At 34.9% G+C, this 11,806-nt stretch overlaps 1 long non-coding RNA gene across 1 annotated transcript in view; it reads right to left on the bottom strand.

Annotated features, from left to right (window-relative positions):
- Positions 1–1,160: 1,160 nt before the first annotated feature.
- The window catches only part of LOC150034880 (uncharacterized), a 39,598-nt gene continuing 28,952 nt past the window's right edge, over positions 1,161–11,806 (bottom strand). The window contains exon 3 of the long non-coding RNA XR_016530496.1: positions 1,161–1,358. This is a non-coding gene — a long non-coding RNA (uncharacterized LOC150034880). The remainder of the gene's footprint in view (positions 1,359–11,806) is intronic.

Raw genomic sequence — 11,806 nt, 5'->3', positions numbered from 1 at the left:
AGCTGAACAGATCCATGATCCAAAAGCCTTAGTTAATTTGTCCCAAAACTTGGTAGGTAGATTGCTTGGCTCTGGTTGCTCCACGACCTTCTGATGTGCAACACGTGGTAATTACCACTTTCACTGCCTGATAGAAGAGACACCACTTTTGATGGGAAAAGAAAATAACAAACAAATTTGATTTTCTCTCTCTCATTTCCCTCTTCTTGTTTGATTGTTTGCATGAGTTTATTGTGTGAATGAAGAAGAAGATGAAACATGCAATGTGATAAAGAGAGAAGGAAAGAAGAGTACATGGAGATGTACGTGATTCGGCAATGGAGTGCCTACATCCACGAGAAGGAGAAAAACTTTTATTATTCAAGAGCTAAGTCACTTTCTTTACAGATCTTGTAGCTTCCTTGTAAGTTTATGAAAGATCACACTACTAAATGTAAATGATGCATATCTATATTTTGAACTGATACAAGTAGTTACCTAACAAATTGTAAAGAAAGTGTAAAAAATAGTTGAAGTTTTGATTTGTATGCTTAAGCTTATTATAAACTTTAGATGTGTTGTCTCAATTAATGATGACACATGTATATTGTTAGAAGGGAGAAACTTTACTTTACCATTGGCAAAACAAAATTTCCTCTTGAATCCGAAGATGGATATGAGAGGTGGTATGCCAACAATCAAAAACTAAAATGATGTTTCTTGATATCTATGAATCCAGATATGATGACGATGTACATACGCATCCCAAAAAATTGTGAAATTTGGAGTGCTTGATCCAAGACATTCTATGATGGAGGTGATGAGTTATAAAATTTCACCTTGAATCAAAAGGCTTCTCTGCCAAGCAAGGTGGAAAATCTCTTTAAAAATTTCATGGAGATTTAGTTGAGATATTACAAAAGTTGGGTCATTGGGACAAAATTGTTATGAACAACCCTCATGATACTATAACATACTAATAGTCAATTGAACGACTAAGGCTGCATATTTTTCTTATTGATTTAGCGGAATGCTTGAACAAGTGCATGGGAAGATCCTGCATAAAGAACCAATACTAAAACTTGTAACGACCCGATTCCCTAGGACTTAAATTTGACCGTTACTATAGACATACATATATACATTTTAAATTGACATCCTTTCATGATTTAATAAAACCAAATATACAACATAAAATTATTATCTTTATTAAAACTAAATAATTGAAGTCCATTTAATAGGGTACCCATAAAACCATAAAACAAACTATAAAATTTTAAAACATAAAAGTCCTAAAAACATGAGTGGAAGCATATGACTGGTTCCAGTAGCTCGATCATAAATTTCGCCTGTCATTCGCCGAGTACTCTTACCTTTTCCTAAAAATAAAAAAAAAAACATGAGAAAGGATGAGTATAAAATAATCAATAAGTAACCTATCTATTGGGTCAGACTAAGCATTTATGTCCAATAAATGCAAAAATGCAACATAAAATGAAACTCTATACTAGTGGAACCTAAAGATTTCTCATACTTGACTCACTTTTTTACCATTCCCCTAGACTTGTATCAGTTTCTCACACATCAGGTTCGATGTGTATCTCTTTTATAAACATTAGACCCTCTAAGAAAGCATAACTTTCAAACACCCCAGATATTCTATATGAATTCGGGGATGTGTACCTCTTTCGTGCACATAGTTATGTATACACCTCTTTCGTATACCCATAACCTACTGAGTATGTAACTTTTTTGTACACCTCAATGCTCTTTAGTTTTATTGATTGTTGGGGTTGATGCCCTAAATCTCATGGGTACTGTAGTTTGTAATTGTAATGTACAAATATTTTATTTATTTAATAAAATATGAGATGTTTTATTCGATATTTAGTAGCATTAACCCACAATCTAATAAACTAACATCCAAGGTTATCTTCTGTAGCTTAAACATGTATGTAGTGACATAAAGGTAGATCATGTTTAAGTGATAACCTAAATAGTATGTAATAGATGGATAAGGTTGGGTATCTTATCTTGGTGACACTACATACGGTATATTTTGTAGGTGTTACAATTGTTGTAAAGTACTATAAATATCTACCACAAAATGACTAGTCTCATTATATAACACCGTTCATATAGAGACTTACATTTCACCAGGATGGCCACAAGTGACATGACCTGAATCCTGAGTGAGTTGTGAACTTTTGCCCATGAAGGTTATCCTTTATTTGTATGGGTGAGAGTGGCCAGATCGCCGACTTAATAAACTTACCATTTTGGAGATTCATCTGATTAGGAAGCTGGGAACATAGCTACACAAAACAGAATTCAATCTTTTCCTAACGTCTGGGTAAGTAGATAAATTGCTCCTTTAAGAGCTGATTATCGGGCTTAAATAACGTGACGCCACACCCTCTATTGCCCCGAGAGGAGTTTGCTCATTGTTTGACTATGACTTATTGTTCATTAGAGGAATCAGTGGTACTTAAGGGATTAGATGTAACTATAGGGGCAAAATAGTAATCTTGGCCTAACTATACTTACAAGCAATTTGTGAAGGGTCATCGTATTGTTGACTAGCTATATTCAAAGGATACAGAAAGGAATCTGTCGTGCGAAGAATGCAGTTGTCAATCTTTAGTAGAGTGACTGACAGTTAATGGATGTTGAATAATTTAATTAAATGAGTTTAATTAATTATTCAAGTACCATTGAAGATTCAACTTACAGGTACATAAAGTCCCCTCTATAGCTCAATAGGGATTTATGAAAATCAATTTTGGATTAATTTGAATTGTTCAAATTAATTGATGGAATTAACTATATGTGATATAATTAATATAATGTATTTGATAGATTATAATATAAAGTTTAATTGGGAGGAAATAAATATTTGAATATGATTTAAATATTACTTATATGAATAAGGTTCACATAATTAAATTTAGTATAAGTGCGATTTATATTAAATATCATACACGTATGAGAGAAATAAAACTATAGGTTATACTGTATTGATACAATATAAAACATGTGTTATATTTGATATAACATATAGTTAAATATATATATATATTATTAATTAAATTAAATTTTTTAGTTTAATTTTATATTTCAAAATTTAAGGGAAGGAGTTACAATTTCCTCACCTTAATTTTCTATTTTCTCTCATGAGACATGGGAGTGGGGGTTAACAGGGGATGATCTTCTTCTCTCCGATTTCTTATGCAGAGGAAGTAGATCTCTGTTTTCTCTCCCACTGAACACACAAAAAGATATTTTCTTCTTCTCCTCTGAATTTTTTTCTTCCCTCTTCTCAAAAGAAACCAGAGCCCACATACTTCGTTTGGCTTTTATTCTGTTAAATGCACACTGTAATTTTTGTTTTGATGCATAATTTATGTACTAGAAATTTTCAATTATATGAAAATAAAATTTGGGATCGATCCAGCTTTTGCAATGGACCTCAGGGTTCCATTAATTGGTATCAGAGCCAGGCTTTTTTTGTTCCAGAATTGATTTTACAGATCTATTGGTGGGTTGCATTATTTTTTTTTTTTTTTTTTTTTTTTTTTTTTTTTTTTTCATATGATGAATGGATATGAATGGTTTCAATTTTTGGATATTTCAGGATTGGACCCTTTTAGATTTATCCTTTAAGTTTCACAAAATGGTTTGTAAGGACCTTTTGATTTTTGGCATTAATTGCGATAGAGTCTGTAATTCTTTAGTCTGGAGTCATTTCATGAGTTTTCTGGTGTATTTCTAGAGAAAATGAGGCCAAAATCGGAGAAAGATCAAAGGAATTCACAACTGTACAGTGGTTACTATACAGTAGCATTGCAATGTTGTGCCATAGCGTTGCAATGCTATGAACGATGAATGGAAGAATTTTTCGTAGCGTTCCAACACTCCGAGACAGAATTTTTTTTTTCCAATTTGCACACGGTTTGTTGTTCTTCTGGCTCATGGTTCATCCAGTTCGCTTAGTTTTGGTTGCTTCGTGACTGATTCGGGTGTTGGGCAGTCCGATTTGTGCAGTTCAAGGTCTAAATTGCTCGTTTTGAACCAGTTAAGCTATTAATTTGTAATAGTTAGCCGTTTTTTAATTAATTAAATTAATATAATTTTTATATTAATTTAATTAATTATTTAGGAGTCCAATCCTGATCCAATAATTGTTTTGAATTATACATGTAATATATGATTTAATTTATATATTTATATGTCATAATGTATGTCATATAGTAAAATCCCACCATAGGTATATGTATTATTCATGCATCATTTATATTATAAATGTTATAATATATAGTTGCATGGTTTAGTTTTATAGCATGCTCATGCATCATATAATATAAATGTAAGAATATGTTTGCATGCATTAATAACATAGTCATGCATCATTTATATTATAAGTGTTATAATATATAGTTGAATGTATAGATGTATGTATTTATTAATTATGTCATTATTTTGGTATATAATTCTCATGTATGTTAAGTAATGAAATGAAATTTCATAAAGCATGTCACTACTTTACATTATTTTATAATTGTTGTAATTTACCTAAGTATGATTTAACCTACAGTGATTGGTTTTAATTTATTTCATTTATTTTATAAAACTTATAATTAAATGAAATTAGAAATTAAGATCAATAATTCAGAATTGCATGCAAACCATAGGTTAAAATCATTTTTTAAAAAAATAATTTTAAAACATGATTCACATAGACCTAGGATAACATTTCTAATGAGATTATAAATAAGTTTAATCTTTTAATCAGTTTAATAGGATTAAATTGGTTTTGATTAAAAGATTAAATTTGTAGTAAATGTATCTATAAGGGGATGACGATGCGAGTTGGAACTAGGCACGTTGTCTCAACTGTGGCAGTGGGAGGACTCCGGCTTACTTTAATAATAGATATATTTTATTAGAAAATGTATTTGTTGTTTCTGATTTAAAGAGGAACTTAATTTCTTTAAAGTTTTTTATTGAACAAAAATATTTTGTACATTTTTCTGTGAATAAAGTGTTTATTTAAAAGAATAGTATAGAACTTTGTTCTGCTAACTTGGAAGATAATCTTTATGTGCTAAGAACGTTAGCAACTAAAGCCTTCCTAAATACTGAACTATTTAAAATTGCAATAACTCAGAATAAAATCCTTAAAATTTCTCCTAAGGAAAATGCTCATCTTTGACACCTAAGATTAGGACACATAAATCTTGGGATTGAGAGACTGATCAAGAATGGACTTCTAAGTGAGTTAGAAGAAAATTCTTTACCTATGTGTAAGTCATGCCTTGAAGGCAAAGTGACTAAAAGATCTTTTATTGGAAAAGGACACACGGCCAAAGAACCTTTAGAACTTATACATTCAGACCTCTGTGGTTCGATGAAAGTTAAGGCAAGAGGAGGATTTGAATATTTTATCACATTTACTGATGATTATTTAGGTATGGATATGTTTATTTAATTCACATAAGTCCGAAGCCCTTGAAAAGTTCAAGGAGTACAAGGCTAAAGTTGAAAATGCATTAAATAAAACTATTAAAATATTTCGATTTGATCGAGGTGGAGAGTATTTGGATCTAACATATAGTTATATAACATAAAACTACATAATCATAGTTATATAGTTATAACTATAATAACTATAATCATAATTAATATTTATTAAAATATACTATTAGTATATAATAGTATATAACTAAGAATAGTATAGAACTTTGTTTTGCTAACCTGGAAGATAATCTTTATGTGAATAAAGTGTTTATTTATAAGAATAGTATAGAACTTTGTTCTGCTAACCTGGAAGATAGTCTTTATGTGCTAAGACCGTTAGCAATTAAAACCTTCCTAAATACTGAACTATTTAAAACTGCAATACCTCATAATAAAACACTTAAAATTTCTCCTAAGGAAAATGCCCATCTTTGGCACCTAAGATTAGGACATATAAATCTCAAGATTGAGAGACTGATCAAGAATATACTTCTAAACGAGTTAGAAGAAAATTATTTACCTGTGTATAAGTCATGCCTTGGAGGCAAAATGACTAAAAGATCTATTATTGGAAAAGGACACAGGGCCAAAGAACCTCTAAAACTTATACATTCAGACCTCTGTGGTTCGATGAAAGTTAAGGCAAGAGGAGGATTTGAATATTTTATCACTTTTACTGATGATTATTCTATGTATGGATATGTTTAATTCACATAAGTCTAAAGTCCTTGAAAAGTTCAAGGAATACAAGGCTGAAGTTGAAAATGTATTAAATAAAACTATTAAAATATTTCGATCTAATCAAGGTGGAGAGTATTTGGATCTAAAATTATAAGACTATTTGATAGAACATGGAATTCTATCCCAACTCTCCGCACCTGGTACATCTAAGGTGAATGGTGTATCAGAAAGGAGAATCGATCCCTGTTGGACGTGGTTTGATCTATGATGAGTTATGCTTCCCTACCTAACTTTTTCTGGGATTATACAGTACAGACTGCAGCTTACATTTTCAACTATGTTCCTTACAAAAGTGTTATTGAAACACATTTGGATTTATGGAATGATTGTAAAGGTAGTATACAACATTTATGGAATCTGAGGCTGCCTAACACATGTGCTTGAGGAAAATCCTAAGAAATTGAAACCTCATTCAAAATTGTGCCTATTTGTAGGGTACTGATAACTGGTAGAAATACAAGTTATTACAGTTCAAATTAGTAAAACAATGAGAGAAAATGATGATAAAATAGGCAATATCATGTCTGAAAGCGCTAAACTAAAAGGAATTGCGATCGCTAATGCTCATCGCATAAAAGCAGTTAATTTACCTATTTTGTGTAGGTACAATGCGATGGCGCATATGAAATTGTGATCCAAGGACATAATGCGACAGTGCGCTTAAAGTTGCAATCATAAGTCATGTGATCGTGAGAAGTTTCTCAAAAAGTGATCACATAAAGATCTCGCATCAAGGCAACAACATAATAAATCATGATGGGACGTAAAGCTGATAACGGTCGATTTCGAATTCAATTGACAATCCGTTAAAAACCATAATGTAGCAAGTACATTGAACTTTCGGTGACTTTTAAACGGCGCAACAGAGTAAGGAAATTAATGCTGCCCATCATTGCAATCATTAGTAAGAAAAGTTGCTTCATCTTGAAATCTATAAATACCGAATGGCACTAGAGAGAGAGGGGACAAACATATATACATAGAGGACGGAGAGAGGGAAACGAGGCAAAGCCAAGAGAAATCGTTGTCGGACAGATCGAGAGACTGCTGGAAAGCAATACAAAGGAGAGAAGGCCAACCCTTGCGAGAGCAAGAATCTGCAACTAGAACAGAGTTGAAGTGATAAAGAACAGTGTAAAAGGCCACAGGAAGCAAGACATTGCTTACTGAGCTTGTTATATCTCAAATCCATTTGCTATTTTGTACTCAATACTTTATTTGCAGAAAATCAAAACTTCATCTCTACTTATGTTCAATCTCTCCACACCATGCATGAGTAGTTAAATTTCTGAATGGGTTGAGAAGTACTTAGCTAACATGACCTAAGCTATGCAATTTATGCGATCATCTTGTCTTATGTATGCATCATTCATCATTTGGATGTACTTGAGAGAGAAGTCTAAAGATATAATCTAGTCTTGAGAGAGTCGGATTAGATCGCATAAGCAAGAGTAGAAACATAGAATTAAGTTCTATCTACTGTTTCTCATACACATCACATGCGTCCTAGAAATAAGAAATGTGGCATTTTGCATTGAGAAATATAGTACTGATATTAGTGTATAGCATGATCGCATATCTTGTACACAATCTTGGGAAATGTTAGCTAAATCCCTTCTCAACCCCTTCATCGCATACTTGTTGTAACTCTACGCTTTTTCCACTCCGCGTTCAACTCCGTTGCATAGGAAAATTTAAATCAAAACACCACCCACTTCTTTTCACCACCACAATAGAATTAAGGAGTCTGTCGCATATCTATTTAATAGTCCCTGTGTTCGACCCTGGACTTACCAGGAACCTAAGAAGGCTTATAGTTGGACTTTGTCAGGAAAACTTGTATGATCATCGCATCTGCACATTATCACATACACACATCATCGCATCATAAATAAACACATCAAGTTTTTGGCACCGTTGGCAGGGACTACGGTATAGATTGCGCTAACATCAAACCTCTTTGATCTTTGCAGCTTTTGACCTCTGTTGCAGTGCCATTCCTTCGGTAAAGGGAGAAACAAGCATTGCATGAGTGAAGGACACGCTTTTGAGCCCAACTACGACCCAGAGATCGAAAGAAAATTTTGCAGAAGACAGAAAGACAGATGTAGACAACAAGGAAGAACTCACAGAATGGCTGAACAACTTGAATAACGAGCCACAAATGAAAACAACATAATGGCAAATCCTATCCTACTGGTAAATGATTGCAATAGACCCATCCGAGACTATGCGTCACCAAACTTGTATGATTTCTCCCCAGGAATCATGAGATCAGCATTGGATGGATAAAGGTTCAAGATGAAGCCAGTAATGTTACAAATGATATAAACAGCAGGACACTTCGGAGGACGGCGTGGTGAAGATCTGCACGCCCATCTACGAAGCTTCATTGAAATTTGTAACATTTTGTGTTCCTTAATATCTCCGCAGAAGAGGCTCGACTCACGCTATTTCCATTTTCACTATGCGATAAAGCAAGAAAATGGGCATACTCCCTCGAACTAGGAGAGATAACTTCATGGGAGCAAGTTATGGAGAAGTTTATGAAGAAGTATTTCCCTCCTACAGAGAATGCTAGAAGGAGGAAATTGATCACCAATTTTGAACAAGAAGAAGATGAATCGCTTAGAGATTCGGGGGCGAGATTCAAGAGACTAGTGTGCGACTGTCCACACAATGATTGCCGGATTGCCTCCAAATGGAGATTGTCTATCATGGACTAAATTCTGCATCACAGACAGCTGCCAATGCAGCAGCAGCAGGAGGTCTGCTAGACAAGACATATGATGAGGCAAAAAACATTCTTGATCGCATCTTGAAAAACCACGAAGATTGGCAAGAAAACATTCAAAGAGCAAAACCCAGAGAAGGTAATGCAAGTAATGGTGCCATCACATCATTAGAAAATTAGATGAATGCGATAATTAATTTATTACAGGGCATCACAATAAATATTCTAGGAACGCAAAGAGGGCAAGTCAATGCGATTGAATAGAAAAACACCAACTGTGCTACATGTGAAGAATCGCATTCTGTCGAGGAATGTCCACGAAATTCGCAGTCAATCTACTTTGTCAAAAACAACCCTTTTTCAAACACGTACAACCCCAGGTGGCGAAACCACCCTAATTTTGCTTGGAAAAATAACCAACAACAAGGCTGTCAACCTTTGGCGCAAAGAGAAAGACCACTAGGATTTTCCAAAGAACTAATAGTCAACAGTAACAGCAAACCAACAACTCTTAAACACCACCATCATCCTCTCTGGAGAATTTTTTTAAAAAATACATTGAAAAAAATGAAACAGTCCTCTAGAGCCAAGCGAAGTCCATCCGTAATTTAGAAATCCAAATAGGACAAAATGCGAGAGAGCTAAAAAATTGACCGCAAGGGACACTACCTAGCTCAACTAAGCTTCTATGCTACCCGAGGAATACAGGGAAAAAACACTGCCAAGCAGTCACCCTGAGAAGTGGAAAGACGACGGTGGAAGTTAGGAAGGAGCCTAGCAGGACCGATTCAAATGCGATGGAATCAAAGAAATCGTTGACGTAAACTGAGTCAGAGGAGCTCGAGATTATGGAACCTGAAGATGAGATCACCTCTAAGCCTCCAGACCATGGAACAGTGAAAGTATAGCTACCTCCATTCCCTTAAAGACTGAGAAACAAGCAAAACGATGAAGGTCAGTATCATCGCTTCCTGGAAATATTGAAACAACTACACATCAATATTCCATTTACAAAAGCGATAGAGAAGATGCCGGTGTATGCCAAGTTTTTGAAGGATATGGTTTCAAAGTAGAAAAGCACAGGAAAATTCGCCATGGTGACATTAACACAAGAATCAAACACTATAATCCCACCAACGATGCACGACCCAGGCAACTTTACAATACCCTGCTCAATAGGAGGGATCTACATTGGTCAAGCATTATGCAATCTTGGGGCAAGCATAAACTTAATGCCCCTTTCAATCTTCATACAATTGAATGTAGGTCAGCTGACACCCACAACGGCGACTCTCCAGCTTGTAGATAGGTCCCTAGTATACCCTAAAGGAAAATTGAAGGATGTCTTGGTCACAATCGACAAATTCATTCTACCTGCAGACTTTATCATTCTAGATTATGAAGCGGATAAAGATGTGCCAATCATATTAGGACGACCATTCTTGTCTACTAGTCGTGCTCAAATAGATATGCGCAAGGGATAAATAACAATGAGCATCATTGGAAAGAAGCTCAGGTTTAATATTATCAAGGCAATGAAGTTTACAAAAGATGAAGGCTTATCAGATTCCGACGATGAACACACTTGCGTTGAAGATTAGGAGTCCGAGGAAGAAAATGAAGAAAGAGATGATACGACAACATCCTTAGTAACCTGCCATGCAATAACAAAGACAGTGAACAATGAAGAAAGTTGAATTGGGATGAAGAAAGAAAAACACAGAAACCCTCCTTAGAGTAACCACCTACACTAGAGCTAAAAACTCTACCAAATCACTTAAAGTACGTTTTCCTTGGCCAGAATAAAACCTTGCCAGTAATCATATCCTTTACGTTACCAGAAGAAAAAGAATACGCTGCTCAGTATTCTGAAGAAATATATTAGAGCAATCAGATGGACGCTCGTAGATATTAGAGGTATTAGCCCGATGTACTATATGCATAGAATTCGGCTCGAAGAAAACCAGAAAGGTTCGATAGAACCTCAATGCAGACTCAACCCTGCAATGAAAGAGGTTATTAAAAAAGAAATTGTTAAATGGTTAGATGCCGACATTATATACCGTATCACTGATAGCACATGGTTAGCCCCGTGCAATGCGTTCCCAAGAAGGGCGGGATGGCAGTAGTCCCCAACGCAAACAACGAGCTGATCCCCATGAGGACTTCACAGGTTGGCAGATCTGTATGGACTATAGAAACTCAACGCATCGACAAAAAAAGATCATTTACCTTTACCTTTCATTGATCAAATGCTCGATTGACTAGCAGGGATTGACCATTTCTGTTTCCTTGATGGGTACGCAGGCTATAACCAGATTATGATCTCACTAGAGGATCAAGAAAAGACCATATTCACCTATCCATATGGAACGTTCGCCTTTCGTTGCATGCCTTTTGGACTGTGCAATGCATCCAGCAAGTTCAAAGGTATATGATGGCAATATTCTTCGAGTACCTTGAAGACTCAGTTGAAATCTTTATGGACGATTTCTCAGTCTATGGGCAAACATATGAAATTTGTCTGAAAAATTTGGAGAGAATAGTGAAAAGATGTGAAGAGACTAATCTGGTGTTGAACTGGAAAAAGTGCTATTTCATGGTTAGAGAAAGAATTGTGCTTGGGCACAAGGCTTCAAAGAATGGATTAGAGGTGGATAAAGCAAAAATTGAAGCCATAGAAAAACTTTCACCTCCAGCAAAAGTGAAAGCATGAAGGAGTTTCTTAGAACACGTGGGGTTCTACAGATGGTTTGTGAAGGACTCCTCCAAAATAGCTCGACCGTTGAATGCGTTACTGGAAACTGACAAACCTGTTGACTTTGATCCACACTG

The sequence above is a fragment of the Benincasa hispida genome, chromosome 7 (assembly GCF_027475165.1).
Source record: "Benincasa hispida cultivar pf3 chromosome 7, pf3_genome.v1.1, whole genome shotgun sequence".
Lineage (NCBI taxonomy): Eukaryota > Viridiplantae > Streptophyta > Magnoliopsida > Cucurbitales > Cucurbitaceae > Benincasa > Benincasa hispida.
This window is presented reverse-complemented; position numbering and strand designations above follow the sequence as displayed.